Source organism: Cryptomeria japonica, chromosome 3, assembly GCF_030272615.1.
Source record: "Cryptomeria japonica chromosome 3, Sugi_1.0, whole genome shotgun sequence".
In the NCBI taxonomy this organism is placed as follows: domain Eukaryota; kingdom Viridiplantae; phylum Streptophyta; class Pinopsida; order Cupressales; family Cupressaceae; genus Cryptomeria; species Cryptomeria japonica.
In genome coordinates, this window is record NC_081407.1 from 675,987,202 (window position 1) to 676,009,613 (window position 22,412).

Consider the following 22,412-nt stretch of genomic DNA (forward strand, 5'->3'; position numbering starts at 1 on the left):
TGAAGTTGAAAAAATAATCTTTTCTTTAAAAAATCAATATGAAGATCAAGTGTACAACAAATCCAATAAAACATAAAATAAAAAATCTATTTTGCAAACAATTAGCAAAATAATAAAAATGTTCTTGAAATTCAAAAACCAAAAATCTCTGGATGAGAAACAAAGGGCATAAGCCAAAGAGATATTGCTATAAGAGAAGAAAACACTACACCTCTCCAAAACATACATTTAAAAACATAATGCTTATAAGCATTGATCAACATATTTGAGCTTGATAAACGCAACAAGTAATGGTGTTGCTTCACGACATATTTGTCTACACCATCAGTTTTGGGGTCTCATATAGAATGTGGAAAAATAACTTTGTACTACACTTTTGCTTTAAACCTTTTCAAATCTTTCCAAAAATTTGCATTAGACTTGCTTTTGTTTTTCTTGCAGTGCACTTTTTACTTTAAATGCTTTCAAATCTTTGATACGTTTGCATAATAAATTTTAAATATGTTATAATTTATAGTCATTGGAAATGTAAAGTAAAACTGTACAATTAACAATCAACTTTATCTTTTATAAATATAATAGATTTTGCATAATTGATAGATGAAATGATTATTTGAAGAAATATTAAATTAAAAAATATTCTTCTAACATATTTTTCTTTTACGCTTTCATAAATCAAGAAATAATATGAAAAAAAAAACTTATTTATATACTCCTATCATGAAGATTTCTTTACATTTCCATTATTTTTTAATAACTTCTATAAATAACAAAATAAATCTCACTAATCTGGATCCTTCTGGCTAAACTGGATGGCTTCACCATCCGACATGTCTTTAGAGAAGGGAATGCAACTGCTGACTCCATGGCGGCGGTGGGAAGGCTGTAGAATGGCTTACGATGTTGGAGGGACCCCAGTTTGCTGCTAGTAACCACCAAGGTGATCTTGGAGAGGGAAAAAACCCAAGTCTAATGAGGAATTTGTATAACCTTTTTCAGATGAAGAGAGCCAATTTTCAAATTTTAAATTGGGACAGAAATCCTGCCCATCATGGGCCTAGGCTGCCATGTAGCCACGACGGGCCTTGTCACCACCCTCAGAAGGGATGTGTTTATGATGACAGTACTGATATCGGGAATGATTTTTCCCTAATTATTACCCGGACGGAGCCAAGTGGCGATGATAAAGGCGATAGAAGGGATAGGTCAAATCATACTGGCTGGATTTCAGGTCCGCACGTTTCTAGTAGATTTCCTAATTTTGATATCTACTCGGACATAAGAGATAATAATCACACCGATTATTGCGTTCTTTTATCTCAAGTTCGGTGCATATTTTATGACAACTTTTCTTTAGTTTCGGCTTTATGATTCTGCTAGCAGGTCTCACATTTACTCTGTTAAACTGGAAGAAACAAAAATGTGGGGGGGGGGGGACAGGCTCAGACTGGAACCCGATAAAGTTGATGATTTTAAAGCCAAGCCGACGGTGTGGTTCGTTTGTTCGGAAGGCGACATTGATAAATTCATGGAAAGCATGAAGGGGAATGATGAAAGACTCTCCAAGCAATTTGTGAATTCCTTGGAAGACAAAAGAGTTACCATGGGGGGCATCTCTTTCGAAATTAATGAAGAAGTTATTGCACAGGCGACGGGTCTTTCTATGGAGGGGAGAAAATGGAAAAAGAAGAGTCGTATTGCGGATACCACTAGCCTGAACCAATTCTTCCGTGAAGGCGAAAACCTAGTGAAGAGGGCAAGCGACTTCAATCGGGAGGAGCTCCCTTCTCCATGGGATGAGGTTTGTTACATTGTGATGAAATACTTCACGCTGGAGGGAAGGTATGGAATCTTCTATTACTACCATCTCCCTTTCCTTAACCATATGAGAAATAAGGACTATATTTCCATTTCGTTTTTCTTGCTGCATTCTTTGGATGCTAATGTCAAAGATATTGCCGAGGCCAAGAAAAAGGGTAAAGATTTCCCCATCCTTCACCAGGGCCTCATCCTTCGCCTTTACAACGTCCACCTCGCCCTCTGCCCGCCTCATTCTATCTTCATCCAGAATGTGACTAATACTAGTCCTTCGGCCTACCCTACCGCTAAACATAATGCTAGCCCCCCTCGGCTCCCGAAAATTGGCTCTTGCAGCAAGAAAAATAAAAAGCACTCCTCTGAAGAGGTCAAAACCCCCAAGAAAGTCAGAATCCATGAGATTGATTTTGACATAGAAATCATTGAAGAGGCCAACACCCCTCGCCGCTCAAGCAAACTGGCCTCTAAACCCTCGAAAAAACCTCTGAGAGACCCCTCCTCCTTGCATGACACTGGGAACTCAAGCCCAACTAACAATGTGGTTTTGTTCCACCCTAACCTGACCCCCCACTCTGTCAGTTCCACCCATGCCTCCGAAAGCCCCATAATTTCTAAGAGTCTGGAGCCTGCAAATTCCCCCTCCCTGACTCTCAGGCTTGAAAATTTGATGGTTGTGGAGGAGGCGAGTAGCATAAAAGAGGAGGACGACAACAACCTGGCGGAACTAGGGAAAAAAGTGGAGGCCCTATCTGATAATGTGGAGGATATCACCAACAGACTAGAGGCGGTGGAAACTAAAATGCATGAAGTGTTTAAATTCGCATTGAATGTGATGCGCTGTTCGACTACCACTCCGTGTCTTATGCAGGAAAGTGATTCCAAAGGTAAAGACAAGGACGACGAGGACTACAAGGCCTTGTTCAAATTCCTCACCAAGGAATGGGCAAGAAAACTCCTCCCCAAGAGGAGCCACGGGAAAAAGAAATGATTTGTCTCTATGCTGTGGAAGGCTAGTTTTTTGTCTACTCTTAGCAGCCTGCGGGTGGATAGCATTAGCCTATGTTTTTATTTGAACTTTTATGTTTATTGCCCTGCGTGGTATATGTCTAAAACTTTGTTTAAAATTGCTTTATATCTGCTAAACTTACATAGAATGAACATAGTTTTTGATAGAGGTAAAGGGTTGTAACTCTGCTGTTATTATGCAAACAGTGGTTCTGCCACTGTTTTCCTTGTTGTTCCAGTGGGTCAGCCTCCTTGTTTTTTGGCTGCTTTTAATATAAAAAACAAAATAAATCTCACTTTTAAAATTTAAATTTAAGTCTAAACACAAATGATAAACTCTTTTGACACATTAATATTGTCTTTTTATATATAAACATTACAACTTCAATGTTTCAAAAAGCCATTATAAAATGTAGAATTATACAATCTTTTTAATAAATGATGAGTTGGACTTTAAATTAATAATATATATGATAAATAAAAGTAGTTGGAAGGAGTTTAGTTGTATTTTTATTTTATTTTAAAAGTTTATAAATATTGATGATATAATTTTAGTTTATATTGTGTGATGATTAAAATTTGAATTTTACAAGTAGATTTATGTTTATTAGACTACAGATGTAGATTTGGGCTTGGATTAGGTGGTGTTCATGATATAGTGTATGGATGCCTTGTCTACAAATAATTTCATCCTTTGAAGAAATGTTCTTAGTGTTGCTTGCCTTCATTTCTATTTATATTTGAGATAAATGTGGTGTTAAGAAGCACCTTAGGAATTTTGCTAAGTTTAGGAAAGTATGAAACATTTGTGATGGTGATTCAAACCCTTAAATACTAGTTTTACAATGATCAAAGGCACATAAGACACACAATGCACATGCCAAGCATAGTCTTTGTGACATAAAAATGTAATTGGTGTTATTTGCTAATGCTTTGTGATCCAAATTGATTCTTGATCTTTGAATAATTTTTTGATGACTTTTGATGATCATTGATGTCATAGGGTTTGTCTTTAGATAAACAACCCTAGGTGCCTGATTTTAGAAATTTAGCATGTAAGTTGACTAATGGATAACTATTTAAAATTGTCAACTTTAAGAAGTGATAAAATAGATTTTAAGTTGCGAAACAAGGCCTCAAGTGTAGTTTTTTTCCAAGGGAAAAAACCACTTTTGTAGTCTAGTTTAGAAGGGGGAAGAATCTTGAGCAATTTTATTTCCAAGATGAAGGATATCAAATTAGAGTAATAGATATAGGAATGAGGTCATCTTGTGGGAAAATTTTTAATACCCCATTTTAGATCACTCAAAATAATTATTATTGACATATTTTAACTTGTTGACATGTATTTGTCAATATTTCCTTTCAGATTAGGTCACTTATTTCAAGAGACATTGAGACAAATGTAGTTATATATAGGATATTTTAATGCAAAATTATACTAATTGAGATGATGTAATGTATCTATGAATAAATTCTATTTTCTTGAACATTTGAATATAGAATAAAAGTGTTACTAAATTATATTACTAAATGTAAAAAATTCAATAATAATATTACTAAATTCCACAACTAACATTCTTAGATTCTAATAATAACATTGTTAGAATCTAACAATATCTTTATTAGAATATGATAATATCATTATTGAGACCTAATCAACATATTGGAATCAAATATTAAGTAGCTTAAATTCAAATACCAACTATTTTGTAATGCATAATGGAGTAAAATAAATCTAGATTTAATGAAATGTTGGTTAATATAGAAAAATAAACATTGTCACACATCACATTTTTAGAACAATACTCTTTCAAAGCATGTTCTATACACTCAACTCCATGACTTAATATCAAGAATTTGACTCTATACCTAAGTTTGTTTTTCACCATAACCCTTACTCAATAAATGAAAATACATATTCCTTTTTTAAGAATAAAAACAAGTATATATAAACAAGGTCAACTTGTACCTCGATCTTGTAAGATATGATTGATTTATAATGCACAAACCAAAATAAACTATTGGAATATCCTTGCCACCATGCCTTTCCCTTTTTAAAGCCTTATAGCAATATTTTTTTAGAAGACATCCTTAGCACAAACATCTAGATAGAGAAATTATAGGCAACCCATGAACTACTTCATTTCACCCATCAATTACATTGTTATAAAATTGAGCTTTTTCTAGCTTCACACTATAGTTAATCTATATCACCTATCTTGACCTATAGTGTATTTAGACCATGATCCTTTATAATACCATTGAAATATGTAAACATGTAAGTTTTAGCTTTTTCATTATATTTATCAATTATAATCATGAGAATTTTTTTTATGTTCTTCACAATAAATCTATTAAAGAAAAATCAAACTTGTTTCTTCTTAAATTATTTGATAATTTAATAGTTCATATTGATTTATTTACAATATGCTGCTAGAAAAAAATGTGTTTTATGTGTAAACGTTTTGGATTGCACTCAACAATCCATCACCAGGAAAAGGAAAGGTGAAAAGAGGGATTACAAACTTCGACTAAAGAGAGTATGAGGGAGTGGACCAGAGAATGAGGTCAAATCTGGTGAGTAGGGTGGTTGAAGGGAGAGGGGAGACAAGAATACAATTGAAACAAAGAAGGGAGTTAATAAAAGTATAAAAATAAGAAGGCAAAAAGCAAACCGACAATCAACAAAAAAGAATATCAAAGAAACAAAATAAGAAAACGAAAGAGTGAAAAAAGAAAAAAAAGAGAAATAAATATAGAAAATAAAAAATTGAACCAAAAAATAATAAATAAACGAAAGCAAAAATAGAAGAAAAAATAGGAAAAACTTAAAAACTACATGATAAAAAGAGAGAAAAAAGGGGCACCCAAAAACACAACAAACAAATGTGTGTGTGTTAAACAAATAATAAAATTTATAAATGAAACTACAAAACCAAATATATATGTGTGTGTACACACACATATGTATATGTATATATATGTTTGTTGTATTTTTGGGTACCTCTTTTTTGTCTTTATTTCTTTCTCTTTTTATTTTGTAGTTTTTAATTTTTTTAATTTTTTCTTTTATGTTTGCTTTAATTTGTTTATTATTTTGTAGTTCAATTTTAATTTCTCTTTCTTTTTGTTTTTTCACTCTTTCATTTTCTTATTTTGCTTCTTTCGTAGTCTTTTTTTGTTGATTGTCTATTTGCTTTTTGCCTTCTTATTTTTATACTTTTATTAACTCCCTTCTTTGTTTCAATTTTGTTCTTGACTCCTTGAGCTCCCTTCAACCACCCTACTTACCCTTTCACCTTGTTCTCCGGTCCACTCTCTCATGCTCTTTTTAGTCTAAGTTTGCAATCCTTCTTTTCACTTTTCCTCTTCCTGATGATGGAGTGCAAACATTAACACATAAAACACACAGTTTTTTCCAGAAGCGTATTATAAATATATCATGAAATGTGGAAAACTTATGCCAACTAGTTCATATTGATGCTTGAATCTAAGATCTACTAGCACAATTAAAAAACATAGCACAACTCTTTTAGGAAGTTCCTAATAAGTTTATTTTATGATCATGTATCTCTTTAAGATATTGTGGTCATTTGTGAAAAAATATTTGTATGTATGTATGTGATGAATTAATTACAAGCTTTGAGAAATTAAGAAATGAATTAAAGAGATCTTTGAGTGGATTAGAGACGACTTTGAATCTTTATTTGTTTAAGCAAATTCCCTCTTTAAATAATTTTATGATATTGCAATGCAATTCTAAATACATTAATTAATCTAAAAAAGTTAACAAAGTGAATAGATACAATAACTACAATTATAAAAGCACATCTAAATTTTATAAATATAATAAACATATTTAACCTTAAAATCCATAAAATAAACTTATTAATTTCATTTATAAACACAATAAATTATTGATCCAAATTATTAGTCAATAAGCTATCTTTGGTGGGGGTACCTTCGTCAGAATGTTGTCTCACGACATATAAATTAACTATATTAGATTTCCACAATCCATAGCTTGTAATCTCACACTTTCAGAATTAGACTGTGTAATCTCACGTCGTATAAATTGTATGTAGTTTGCCAGAAATTTTGCACTCTTCATTTTCATTGATTATCAAAAAATTAGGTTATCGGAAAAGGTTCTTCATGTAGTTTGATGTTTATATTCTCTAGGAAGATTAGTTAATAAATATTCATTCTGGCTAACTAAGTTGAGCCACTGCATCCTATGCATACCATATGTTTGTAAAGGCCAATTCTAGACAATAATTCATGTGCATACTGATGGTGGATTTAAAAATACAAACCACAATACATAAAAAGAGAGGATGTTGGACCACTTGCACCTCCATAAGCCTCATTTCCTGCCAAATCTTGAAGTACATTATGATCAACATTTATATTATTTCACCATTTCTATTAGAAAATGTTTATTGCTTAATCCCAAGTCGTAAATAATTTTTCCAACACAACCAAGGATATTTGAATAATTTGTGGTTAAGATTTACATATTTTAAATCCATTTTTGAATAATAATTTCATTTTTTTATATTTTAAATTTTAGTTTGATTATGAAAGGTATTTATTTAAACAATTTCAATTTTTTTATTGCAATATGAGGAAATATTCATTTATAATCATTTTAGATTTTTTATTGAAGTGTGAGGCAAGATTTTATTTATAAACATGAATTTGATTTTGGATGGAATTATTATGTTATCATTGTTTTTCTTTTCATCAAAGAGGTTCACAAATTTGTGTATTTCAAGTTGATTTGGAAATGCTTCTAGCTAATAATTTTAAATAGTGTAAATTTGAACAAAGATTTGATATACACATAAATTTCTGTTTTTTCTTCTTCTAAAATACAACATTGCTTGATTAATTAATTAATTAATTATATTGTTTCTTAATTTATGCTTTTCTTTTTTCAATGAGTTGGAGAAGCTTATCTATTTGAACTGGTTGATGGAAAATTGAGAATGAAATTTAACTGTTGACTGATAGTAATAATGTAACTACAATAAAGTCTTATTAAATTATGATAAATTACCAATAACAAGGGGGTAAATTTATTCAAAACAGACAAGAATTACAATAAAAGAAGGCTAACCGCTCAAAAAAGAGAAACTAAAAAGACTTATCATGTTCAACAAGTTGATCCAATATCTAAGATAACTCTAGAGAGAGTTGTCTCCTATCTTCTATAGACCAATCCTCCATAAATTTAGAAGCCCCCATTTGGCAAGACAGTCAGCCACACCCTTCCATTCTCGGGGAATATAAGAGAAAGTAATTGATTCAAAGAAATCACAAAATAAAAGAATCTAACGAATAATCATATGAAGCTGCCAACTAACACCATCAAGGTTCTGCTGGTTCAATAAAGTCACCACAATCTGGGAGTCAGATTCAATAACAATCTGCTGCCACTGAAGAGAACAACAACGCTCCACCGCCATCAAAATGGTCAGGGCCTCCATATAATTGTTCATATTAAAACCCTTTTAGATAGAAAAAGGAACTGAACCTGACCAGAACTGTTAGGTCCCACACCACAAATACCAGCATGCCCTAGGTTACCTCTTGAAGAACCATCCATATTGATTTTGAAAATGCCCAACGGATGAGGGTTCCAATGTCCCTCTCTAGAAATCTTCCGCAAAGGGTGACGACACCTATTTCTAAAAAGCTGTCTAGCCCTCGACATATTAGAAGTAGGGAAATTCTCCTAAAGAGGAAAACTAAAATGGTTACAAATATCAACCTCCCTAGGAGCCAAGCCTCCAACCAGGTCGCACTTAGCCAAAACAGTCTCCCGAAGAGAATGAAGAATTTTCCACCACACATGCTGAACAACTAACCTAACATCTTGGAAAATCTGACAATTTCTCTCCAACCAAATGTGCCAGATAATAAAGGAGGGCCCTAAAGACTAGGAAACCTACAGAAACGGGGTTTGGAAAGAAGTCTGACCCTAATGAGCCCAAAATTCAGCAAGGGAAGAAACATGCCAACAAGGGCGCTTCCAGCAATCCCACCAAAAGTTCCAAAGCCGCTGAGAGAAAGAGTACTGAAAGAAAAGATGAGAGACAATTTCTTCACTATTACAACAAAGAACACACATAGAAGGCCCACAAAAACTCCTCTTACACAAATTATCCCAAGTAAGGCATCGGTTCTGAACCACCAACCATAAAAAGAAGTTGCATTTTGGCCAAGAAAATCTATTCCACACATGCTTCCACCAAGGCACCTCTTCACCCCCATAGATTTGATGGACCAACTGCAAATATCCCCTGGCAACAAAATACTTCCCAAAAGAATATTTACCCCAAGCTAAAATATTTGGACCGGTCAAGGAATTGCACTCATAGGAGGCCAGAATATGAGCCAATTCCTGACGAGAATCCTCGAGACCTCCAAGCGGCCACTCACTGATATTCTTCCATCTATAACCGATAGTTGACCCAAAATTATAAATAGTTTTGTAATGTCCAACCGTAGTCCAACCAACAACCACGAAGATATCATAAAGAGGTTACAAATGAGGATAAAATGAAAGAATGAGGGGGTGACCATCCCAAGAATCATGAGGGGGTGACCATCCCAAGAATCTAGCCAGAAAAGAGCCTCATAGCCTTTATTACAAATTAAAAAAAATCCATTTTTAATAAGTTAAGCCCCAGTTTTCAAGGTATGCCAAATCATAGAATCCCTACCCTCCATTTGGCATCAAGGAACATTCCAACTATTAATTGAACCTAAATATTTATGTGTAAGGATACGAGCCCACACATAATGCTGAGTAGTACACCACCTCCAATATAACTTAGCTGTAAGAACCTGACTATGCAAGATTGCAGATAAGAGGCCAAGACCACCCTCACTCTTTGACCGACAGACATATTCCCACTTCACCAAGCTCCACTTCAAAGTATGCAAGTTACCACTCCAAAGGAATTGATGAGATAAGGCATCAAATTCCATGAGAAAATACCTAGGAGTAGCCTGCACAAAACCTCGATAATCTGGAAGAGATTGAATCACAAATTGAAGGAGAGTAACACAGGCAGCAGTAGAAAGCCACCAATGAGTCTAATGATTGACCTTCCGACGCAACTTATCCAACAAATCCCGCCAAAAAGGTCTAAGCCGACCAATTTGGAAGCTAAGAATATTGGCAATTCTTCTTTGAATAGGAGCAGGGGTATTGAAAAAGAAGATTCCCAACTTGTTCTCATTAACCTGCTGTCCTGACACAGCTAAATAAACATCCAACAAATTTCTGATAGACTCCGCCTCTTGAATGCATGCAAGACAATAAGAGAAGTATTGTCCACAAACTGAAGGTGCGAAAGCTTAGGAATTCCAACACCCCAATCCCAACTTCAGATCAAATCTTGAGAAACCCAAGACTTTATGAAATGGCCAAGGCCCTCAGCCTTAATGATAAATAAGTAAGGCGAAAGAGGGTCTCCCTGCCTTACTCCTCTAGAAGCTCCAAATAACTGTGACAACTCTCCATTGATAAGAATTGAGAAAGAAGCAAAGGTAACACAACTCATAATCCAACTGACCCACTCCAAGTTAAAGCCAAAGGCCAGGAGAATATTATGCAAAAAAGGGCACTTCACCCTATCATAAGCTTTGGCTATATCAAGTTTGATAAACATAGATCTCTTCTTAGATTTTGCCATAGAATGAAGGGCCTCAGAAGCAATAAAAACCCCATCCAAAATTTGTCTGCCTGCTACAAAACCTCTCTGCTCATTAGAGATTAAAGAAGATAGCCAAATCTTAAGCCTTTCCGCAATCAATTTAGTGATAATATTATATACCACATTGCAAAGAGCTATGGGATGAAATGAATCAAGCTGAGTAGTACCCTCCTTTTTGGGGATAAGAACCAAGAAGGTAGAATTCAAGGCTTGAAGCATCTGTTTGCTGCTATGAGACTCTTGAACAACCACAAGCAAATCCAATTTGATGATATTCCAAAACTCTTAAAAAAATTCAATAGGAAAGCCATCAAGGCCAGGAGCTTTACCTTTAGCCATTCCAAAAACAACTTCCTCTAATTCTAACAAAGACACCAGACGGTTGAGAGACTTATTCATCATATTGGTAACTAGGGGAGGGATATAGGTGAGAATCTGATTTTGTTCCACATGAGCATGAGGCACATCATCCAAAAAAGCTAGAATAATACTGAGAAGCTTCACGAGACATTGCCTGAAAAGAGGTCAGCTGAATTTTGTCATAATTAACCAAGGAAGAAATAACACTCTTCTGTTGACGAGCTTGGACATACTTGTGAAAGTAGGCAGTATTACGATCACCCTCTTGAAGCCAGTTAACTCAAGCCTTCTGTTTCCAGAAGATCTCCTCACGAAGCTCCCATTCCTCCAAGTTCTTCAAGGCTTGAGACTCCACATTACCCAACTCAATAGTAAAGCCAAAGTCCCTAATTAAATTAAGATAAATTCAATTGTTAGATAATTTAAGATTATTTCTAAAGCTTTTCACTTTTGGAAAATATTTATCCCGTTCTTTCTATTTCTAATTCTCTCAATTTTACCATATATATATGTATATTAAAATATATGTTTCAAAAGTTTTGTATTTATTGAATGGATTCCTAAAAAACCTTGCTAATTTGTCTTCCCAAGTTTAGACAATTAAACCTTTTAGGTAAGAATTAGGCTTCGACTTCATTTAGCTTTACATTTGAACTAGGATCACTCATTAATTATGATTATGATTAGTGATGCAACACAATCCATACACGCTCATAAGAAATTTGTTTCTTTACTCATTTGGGCACTTATTTTCCTTTCTACTTTTCATGTTTCTTTGCTTTTTCTTTTTTCTTTTTTCTTTATTTATACTTTGGTTGTATTTTGTATTTTAGTGTTTTTGTGTTTTCTTATTTTGTCTTTGCCTTTTTATTTATTTTTCTTCTCCTTTTTTACTTGCATTTCTTTATTAGTTGGTTAGATGTCTTTTCTTATTTTCAATTACTTATTTAGTGGTGTAGGAGCACCTAAGGGTTGAAATGCCCTTAACCAATTTTGGCATGTACATATTGTGGACTGGCTTTAAGTCCTTTTTGTTTGCAGTTTTTGAAATTTTGCCTATCGTTAAGACCTACCCCGATCGGTAGGACTTGTCTTGATGCGGTCACCAGTGGTTGGAGTGGAGTTATCGGGTATCGGAAGGAGCGGGTTTGCACTACCCCGATGACCCGATGAGTTAGCATTCGGAGCAGAGCGCCTTAGAGATAGTCATCGGGTATCGGACGGAGTAGTTTTACGCTACCCCAATGACCTGATGGGAAAGCATAAGCACGAACCGGGTTGTATCGGGTATCGACTGGCAGGGTTCTCACCTACGCCAACGCCCGATAGAGAAGTAGATGAACCGGAGGAGGTTCATCGGTCATCGAGAGGAATGCTTCCATGTTACGCCGACGACTCGATGACAAAGCACAAGCGGAGGAGCATCAAACGAAGGGATTTCTTGTTATTCCGACACTCGATGGAACTTCACAAAGTGGAGCATCGGCCATCGGGTTAACCCGTTTGGCGGGTCCCCAATGACCCGATGGAAACGCTCAGAGAGCAGAGACAAGCATCGGCTATCGGACGAAGGGATTTCTTGTTATCCCGACGCCCGATAGAAAAAGTGCAAGTGGTGGACATAGTCATCGGACATCGGTGGCTCCATGTTGAGGTTACGCCGAAACCTGATAGGAAGTGCGAAGCGCGGAAAGTCACCATCGGCCATCGAAAACTAGGATTTAATGTTATGCCGACAACCCGAAGGGAAGTGCGGAACGTGGAAAGTCGCCATCGACCATCAGAAGCCGAGATTTGTTGTCACACTGATGATCTGATGGAACTGATGAGACAGTTGCAAATGGAAACCATTGTTAACAAGATTTATCTCGTCCAATAGGAGAAGTTCATAACAGAAGGGAAAATGTATAAAAGACCCTATGAGCATTTGTAAAGGGTTGGATCATTTGGATAAACAAAAAGAAATACAAAGTCTGTTTTCTGGTTTCGATCACTGAAGTACTGTTTTGTATTGTTTTGCTAAGTTTTTCATTACAGTTATGTAACTCGAATTTCCTTGTTGTTGTTTGTTCTTTATTTTGAATCCATATTGTAAATATGGCTCAATCTTGAAACTCCACCGTGGGATCCACGCAACCATTGGAGCACTTTAGGCAGAGCCAAAAATGTATAGTATGAGTAAAATAACAGTAGGAGGAAACCAGGAAATGGCAATCGCCATTTCTGCATACTGAGCCTTGGCGAGCTTGGAAGTTGTTTGGCTAGGTTTCAGTAATGTAATGAAGATAACTTGCAGGGAAGGAATCTGCTGAGAACTGGGAGAAGTTCTAGAAGGCTACAAGCCTGAAACCGTGACATTGTGAATCCAATAGAGAAAAGTTTGCTTAACCAAACAAGATGGGTGGTTTAGCAAGGAGAGAAAGAATGAGCATGTCCTTCACCCCTGCAAGGATATAATGAGCAAACTTACTTTGTGAGCTTGAGGAAGGTGAGTTAAGCAAACAAAAGGTAGGGAAGCCCTTAGAAGTCTAGAGGGGTAGACTTGAACCCAGAATGGGATAGAAGCAACCATCGAAGAATCCTAATTGATGGTAAACTAGGTAGCCTCCCTATCATTTAGTGTCTTTCTTCTTGAGACCTAGACCTCTTGTACTTAATTCCTTTCTTTATATTTTTATTTTATTTTATTTCATTAATTTTGGCAAGTTTTTTTCTATTTTTATCTTAATATATTGATGTTTCTTTTGAGTACTTGTTCTTCTTTTTCACCTTTTCTTTTATCTCTTTCCCTTTGTTTATTGGGTCTCTCTTGTACTTTGAACCTCATGTCAACTCTTCTCCCCCCTCTTCTTCTTAACCCAGGTCTCATCTACAACTGGTCATTTTACTCCCAGCTCTCTATCATCCCGATGATGGATCATTGAGCATGATCCAAAACATTTATGTAAAAAACTTACACACAATGTAATCATGAAAACTCATCTTGAAATCCAATATCCTTGAAAAAAGAAGTTCGATTAGACAACTCTATCTATAACAAAATAAGGTACATAATTCCAAACCTAATCTCTTTCACCATTGACTCTTCAAGGATTTTTATACTCTAGAAGAACAAACATACCTTTACTTTTATTGTAATGTTGCACAACATTGGTATCAGTATATGCTTTTAAATCATTTCATACTTTTCATGGTCGATGTAACCTAATTTTGATAAAATATTCATAAATTCAATTATAAACATTATACCGCATTTATAATTATATAAATTACTATCGTCGTACCCATTACGTTAGTTTTAATTACAAGAAAATAATAAATAGAGATTTTAAAAAATATAGAAGAAAATAATATATCAAAATATAAGGTTAACAACTCAGGGTTTGCAAAGATGTCCATAAATCAAGATAAAAAAATACATATTTAATTGATAGACAAAGCAATAAAGCAGCTCTTATGTAGATGGTTAGAGACTTCAAATCTTCTCTAGTAGGTGCGTTTAAGGACGAAAACAATATTTATTATTTCTTTACGTTTTAAAAAATTTTAAGTAAAGCAAGTAAGCGTCGACAGCAGGGTTCGAACCTGCGCGGGCGAAGCCCAACAGATTTCAAGTCTGTCTCCTTAACCACTCGGACATATCGACTTCTGATAAAGACATAGGTAATTAAAATTAATCAATACATTTGTTTAACAAAACTTCAAAAACATAAAACTGTTTATTCCGATCTGCCGGAATCGAACCAGCGACCTAAGGATTTCTAGAGGATTTTGTGCCCTACTACAGTCCTCCGCTCTACCAACTGAGCTAAGATCGGGTTGTAATCATAATTGAAATAACTTATTTATAGCTAATTTGTATTATTTGATTATAACAAAGTCCAATCACTTCAATATATTCGTTAAAAAGACTTGCTACCCTCGTCTCTCACCAAATATTGTTCTATATCTAACTAGACTTTCCCTTTGAAGATGACTTACTATATATGAAGCCATAAATCAAGTAGATTTTTTTTTTCCTTTTTCTCCTTTTCCATTTTATTTGTTAATGCTAGCATAGACAAAGGAATTTTGGTAGATTGTAGATGAAATTAAAAAAAAATGTTATATTGAAGATACAAAGATGTGTATGGTTGTGGAAAGGATTTGGTTACAATAATTTTGTTGGTTATATTTTAATTAAATTTCATTTCTTTCTAAAAAAATGAAAGGATATCTCAAAGAGATAAATTTTAGAAATTAAATAAGATGTTTAAGTATGATACTATGCATTCTAGTAAAGGCATTAACAAGTTGAAGGAAATAAATATAAGGATTATAATTTTTACGAAGTTAAGGAAGTAGAATACACTAAACAACATTGTGTTAATGCTTCTCTCCCGTTGCATAATATAATGTTGATCTTCCCACCTCTACTAATTATAGTTTCACTTATATTAACATTTTTCATGTGTTGATCATAGTGATTGTGGTCATGAGATACATTATTTTGCGAATTATCCTATTATTAACCATGACCTAAGATTTTGACATGAATTATATTGCTAATGATCTTAGTTTAAGGTTTATCATGTGATATAATGGTACAAAGGTCATGGTGTATTCTTGATGATTCTAAGATCTTAAGACCTAAATAAAGGATCTAATGGAAAATTCTAGTCATACTATATTAGACTTGTTATATCAAGGTTTTAAGGCTTGGAATAATGGTTTGAATACAAAAATGGATATTTTTTTAGAGGTGTAGGGAATAACAATAAGGTTCTATGCTATACGTTATATGTTATTCTTTAGTTTTTTTCTATAGATTTTATTTGCTTTGGAGTATAAACATATGGTATGGAGCTTAGAGTGATAATTTTTTTGTTCCATTTTACTTGTAATAAAATTATTAAATCAAATCAATAATGAACAAAACCAATTCACATTAAATACAATGCATGAACTAAATATCAAATATTTGCAAACAAGAAAAACAAGTAAAAAAGTCCATGTAATATAAGTAAAATTAATAGCAACATGTTGAATATTGAACTTCACCACTTTGACAAGAAAACCTCCTTTACAATAAGAACATGCTTCTTCAACATGATACCAAATAATCAAATGCTACCTCTTATTAATAGCATAATTAGTTTATGTTGACTTTGTAATCCCTTTTAGGTAAACTATTTTTATAATTATTAAATCTAAAAATGATTAGATGACCAAGGTAAAGGTTATGTGTTCTAAAATCCAACCACAACATAACTTGATGTTCCTAATAGAATTAGGAAATAACATGCCCCAATTCAAACAAGTATCACCATCAATACTAACCAACTTTGGATTTTTCTAAAAGGATCATTCATCTTCTCAATTAGTATCTTCCTTTAACAAAAAGCATCCACTCGATGACATAATCATAACCCCCCTAGTCATCAACCTCTTAATCCTTGTTTGAAGAATTACTTCATAATCCAATATTTGTAACTCTATATGCATTAGTATTTAGTTCCGAGCATATTCATCAAGCATAATGCAAAATCCTATTTTTCCATGAGATCCTAGATATGACTATTGTAATGTATGAAACTATTGATATCATAGAGAAAGAATTGTATTACAATTTCTTAACAACCCTTTAGTTTTTTTGGAATTTGGTACACACTAGTTATGTGTGGATACTTCTCTTGTAAGTACAAAAATATAAATTTATTTCCTCAATATAATCACATGAAAATATCCTAAAAATTCAATTATGTGGTTCTTAAGCCTAAATAAAGTTACTAGAACCCTAAAATGCCAACTATTATGCCCACATGAATGAAAAATAGAGGGTTACACAACAAACAATTACTTCTTGCAATTATCATGTAATGATATTTTATCAAACAACTAAGTGAAGCTCCATCTACATTCATGACTGCAAACTCCAATGTTGGTCACACAAAATAGTTTAGACATGCTACCAACTTGTTAAGAAATTTATGTCTTTCTTGAATTAGTTGTCTTTGTTATACTTTATTCCTTTACAAGATTCATGACTTGGAGTGTTTAAAGAATTATAATAATACAGTATTCATGATAAAAAGTGTTCATAATAATATCAACAAGTACATCATCTTGAACATCTTCTAGTTTGAACTACTTCTCATCTAATATTCCTTTAGCATATAATACTTTATTTGCTACACATTTATACCCATTACTATTTTAATTACCATAATTAATGTATAATCCCCTTTCCCTTTTTTAATTTTACCAAGACATTGATATGTTTGGGTGTATAAGATAATGTATTGTATTGAAGTGGTTTAATCCTTGGAATTGGTGCTTTCTAAGCTTACAACAACTAAATATGCATTCTTTATTCTTTTTGTCTTAATGAAAGAATTAAATATACATGGAGGATAAATATTCTTAAAACTCATGTTAAATGTTGTCCTTTAATCCTCCTAGAAAAATGCCTCCTCCTCGAAAAAATGCCCCACATGTTATTAAATGCTCTAAAACATTACTCACCCTTAAACACAACATTTAATTTTTTGAATATGCACCTTGAATTTTCCTTCTTTTTGGAGCTTGGAGTATTTACTAAATAGGTTATACAAAATATTTTTTATCATAATGCACAAATATGTCCTCCACAAAAATTGACTAACTAATGATATACATTTTTTTTTATCACTTGAAACCAGCAATATATCAAATGATTTGCATCCATTTAGTGTTACATAACAATAAGTTTATACTACGATGGTTTATGAAATTCTAATAATAGAAAAACCGTGACACAAAATGGTCAGAAAAAATATCAATAAGTACATTATCTTAAACATCTGCTAGATTGAACCACTCTTGCTCCTTGAGTGTTCCTTTAGGATACTATAATTTTTTAAGTCATTTATACCTTACTATAATCATTGTCATACATAAAGTGTAACCATTTTTCCCTTTTTCTTTTATACATTTTAAGGAATCAATATGTTTGGATGTGTAAGAGAATGTATTGAAGTTCTTTGGTCCTTAAAATTGATGGATTATATGCTTACAATATGTAAATACACATTATTTACTCTTTTTGTCATGATGAAATAATTAGACATAAATGAAAGGTTAAAATAATTAAAACTCATGCTAAATGTAGTCCTTTTAACCCTCATAAGAATATTATCAATGTGTTATAAAATCTTTAAAAAAAAATTTCACCCTCAAATGCAAGGTTTGGTTTTATCTATTTTTAAAATATGCTCCTTGATTTTCCACACCTTTTAGATCTTGGAGAATTATTAAATAAGTCATAGCACCATAATGTGCTAAAATATCCTTCACAAAATTGGCCAACCAATGTTATAATAATTTCTTTCACTTGAATCCAATAATGCTAATTGATTTGGATCCATATAATGTGACATAATAACACATTTATTATAAGATGGTAGTTTTATGAATAAAAACCTATTCATTTTAGGTCATTACTTTTGAGTTTTTACATGTTGATTTTGCAAACAAAGTTTCATAAATTAAAACTAGAATTTCTTCATATTACTTATAGGAGATAAAATTTATGTAGAGGTGTCTCCAAAGTTGTGGATCTCTTTGATAAAAGTTGGTCATGTTTTAAACTTAGATAACAATATATTTATTTGAGTTATTTTAATACAAACACACACATTATCTAGACCAAACATTTTTTCCATATGATGTATCTCCTCCTTGATTTCTATGCAATTTATCTTTACTCAAATCTTGAATTTTTTTATCTAAATATCTTGTATGATATTTTGAATTAGGAAATACATTCACCCTCCTAAACTTCATCATCCATGGAAGAATTCTTCATTATCGTTATACAATACTTATCCTTTCCTCTACTGAAAACACCATCCATTGTGGCAATAATTTCCTTTGAGGTCGAAAAGTAAGGTTGAACCTTAAAAAGTGATAGATTTGTAGATCTAAGGGTGAATATTGAATGCACACATTTTTTTTTGAAATTTCCTTAAAATTATGTCCTATTATGTAGGAATCACTTGAATCAATAAATATAGTAAGGAAAATGTGACTTAAATAGATTTGAATTTTTAAACTAATTCTATGGTGAAATAAGTGTTAAAAAACATATTTGTTGGGTCATTTTTATGCAAACAAATCTCATTGAACATTACAAAAGATCTTTACTATGACTACTTTTCATAATAGTCTCAAAACATAATTTGTAATGATGTAAAGAATGTACATCAATTATAAATTTTTGATAAGAGAATGAACCTCTATAAATATGATTTTTAAAAAGCATTCTTAAAAAATCTCCTAAAATATCCACAAAACTTCTCTAACTTCTCAAGTTATTGTTCTGATACCATATGCAATAACATTAGTATGTAAAATTAGAAGACTATATATAATAAAATTATGTTAAATATAAACCAATTAGGCTAATATTTTTAACATTTTACAATGAGAGTAGAACTATTAGATAACATCCAAATAGTAATATTCTACCACCTATAAGGCCACGATGACTCCATTATTCTAATTAGGACAAATAATCTTATAATTGATAAATATAAAATTAGTCAAATAACCAAGCCAAATGTTATGCATTTCACAAGCCAATTATTCAAAAACATGACACATCTAATAAACACGAGTGTTATTGTAAAGTCTAAAATTGTATAATTCAGAATTCTCAGTCCAATATGTTTACACAATCATTTTAGCATCCATTTCCTTAGATTTTTTTGAGGAAACAAATTTGACCATATTTTTGAGTTCAGAACCCTTCCATTCTTGCTTATACTTACCCAATCCTAATTCTATATCAATTTATTTCCATTTCATAACACTAAAAATCAGTGCCCACCAAGACACTAGAGTGAATATGATAATGACCATGGTCATTAGTACAATAGAAGTAGTGTCTACATGCACTTGATCTAGTTTTAAAAGATACAAAATAAATTCTCTTGATCTTTTTATATTTTTAAAATTTTAAGTTGATTTCAATTTTATAAAAATATATTTTTGCCTCATTTGAACTTCTATTGATTTCTATCTCTTTCTCTATTTTGAGTACCGTCTTGATCATTTTAAATTATTGGAAGATTAATGTTCCTAAAATCATCGACTATATTTTATATTTCTTATAATTTCCCACAACACTCTTATTATTCTTCCATTACCAATATGTTTACACCCTTTTCTTTCATAGACAAAAATATTGTAGATCATTCCCTACCCCTTTCCATGAAATCTTACTAAAATTACATCCTATATACTCCGAGTCACTTCTTAAAACAAAACATACACTATACAAATTTATCTATAGGAACTTTCTAAACTTTCCCACTACCCATAACTTCAAACATTGTGCCTTATGGAATACACACTCTCCTAAACTTTGTAATATGCTATTGAGATTGAGATACACCACCCAAAGAGATTGACTAAGGTAGACTCCTATGTATAAACAAATATTTTTCTTTCTCCAGACCTAAAAATATTATATTTAAATATCAATATAGGTAAATCAAATCAAGATTCCACAACCATTAGGGGGACCATGATGATGTAGAATAAATGTTTAAAAATTTCATTTGGATATGGGTGAAGGATAATACCACTTTTTCTAATATGGTGGTGTGGTTTGGGGAAGTCAAATCCATGGTTGTAGAATCAGATCTATAGTTTATAAATTCATTATCAACTATTATTATTCAAATTCCTACATCAGTCTTGAGGTCACTTGCATGGTCCCTAAGGTCATGACCCTAATTTTTCTAGTCCTTATCATGGTTCATAGGTTGGATCCATATGTATATCTTTTCTAGCATTTTTGATATCTTGTGAACATTCCTAATTCAAGTATGAAAGTTCTTGAGATGCATGGCATTTACAGGCTTTTCCAATTCTTGACCTTCTAGTGTAGCCAACTTGTGTTCCCTTGTCATGATACATGTGTATCCTATTATGCATAATTACTTTGTAGGATCACATTCCTAGTGTTTTCTTTATAAATACCATCATTATTGTATCTACCTTTTATACTTTTTCTTCTAATTTATGTAAAGCAATATAGTCATGATAGGGAAAAAAAAATGTAATGGATGGGATGAATGGATCAATCTTGCCTCCAAGTGTAGAGGTTACCTATAGATAATGGATATCGGGTGCCACACATGAAGCCCACAAATGAGTTTTCATCATGGTACTTGCTTAAGGTGACAAATTATTTTCACTAGAAAGTGACCTTTCTCTTCACTATTTTGATTTTGATTTTGATTTTTTTTTTTTAATTTTTAATTTTTATGATAATTTGTGATCTTTGTTATTTCAAGTATGAAAGTTCTTTAAATGATAACATTTATGGACTCTTCCAATTCCTAACCTATTGGTGTGGCTAACTTCTATTCCCTTTCCATTGTACATTCATGAGTAGTATCCTATTATGTATAATTACGTGTCACCATCAAGCCATATCATGAAACCATTATAATATGCTTGTATTATGTCTTAGACAGACCAAAAAGTGGTTGTGGCCTCTTTTTGAATCCTCATCTTGTTGCACATGTACAAAGGAAGATTTTTGTCTTTACTATTTGATTTTTTTCATATTTTTTTTAACATTTTTTGATATCTTGTGAACATTCTTGCTTCAACTATGAAAGTGCTTGAGATGCATAATAATATATATGGGCTCTTCCAAATTTTGACCTTTCATTATAGCCAACTTGCATGCCCTTGCCATCATACATAAGTAGTATCCTATTATACATAATTACTTTGTAGGATCACACCCCATGTGTTTTACCATCATTGATGTATCTACTTTATATCTTTTTTCTTCTAATTTAATTATTAAGCAATATGATCATGATATGAACAAGAAACAAAATGTAATGGATGGGATGAATGGATCGAACATGCTTCCAAGTGTAGAGGTTACCTATAGATAATGGATATATTAAGTGCTACACATTATGCCCACAAGTGAGTTTTTGTCATGGCACTTGCTCAAGGTGACATAGAAATGGTTTTCGATAGAGAATGCATTTTTTCTTTACTATTTTAATTAATTTTATAAACTCTAATCATTTATGCTCCAAGTATAAAATTGTTTGAAATGCATAACATTTGTAGGCTCTTCCAATTTTAACTTTTTACTGTAGCTAACTTGTATGCCCTTGCCATGATACACAAATAGTATCCTATTACATGCATAATTACTTGTAGGATAATGCCCATAGTGTTTGCTCTACAAATAACATCATTGCTCTATCTAATTTCAATATTTTTTCTTTTAATTGATTTTACGAAAGTAATATATAATTGTTGTACTAAGCTCATTTTTTTTCTCAAATCTTTTTTTTGAATATGTTATTTTCTAGTTTTTCAACATGCATATCTCTTTAATATGATCATCTTGAATAAAACCTAGTATACAAATAAATAAAATTTCAATCATCTAAATTTTATTTTCAATTTGTCAAAGATTGTGGTCACAATTAAAAA

The 22,412-nt window shown here is 32.5% G+C and overlaps 2 non-coding genes across 2 annotated transcripts; both read right to left on the reverse strand.

Moving 5' to 3' along the window:
• Positions 1-14,480: 14,480 nt before the first annotated feature.
• TRNAS-UGA (transfer RNA serine (anticodon UGA)) lies at positions 14,481-14,562 on the reverse strand. The gene has a single exon. It is a non-coding gene; the product is annotated as a tRNA-Ser (tRNA).
• Positions 14,563-14,639: 77 nt separating this feature from the next.
• On the reverse strand, positions 14,640-14,734 carry TRNAY-GUA (transfer RNA tyrosine (anticodon GUA)). The gene is made up of 2 exons: positions 14,698-14,734; positions 14,640-14,675 (listed from the first exon to the last, which is right to left on the reverse strand). It is a non-coding gene; the product is annotated as a tRNA-Tyr (tRNA).
• Between the last annotated feature and the right edge of the window lie 7,678 nt (positions 14,735-22,412).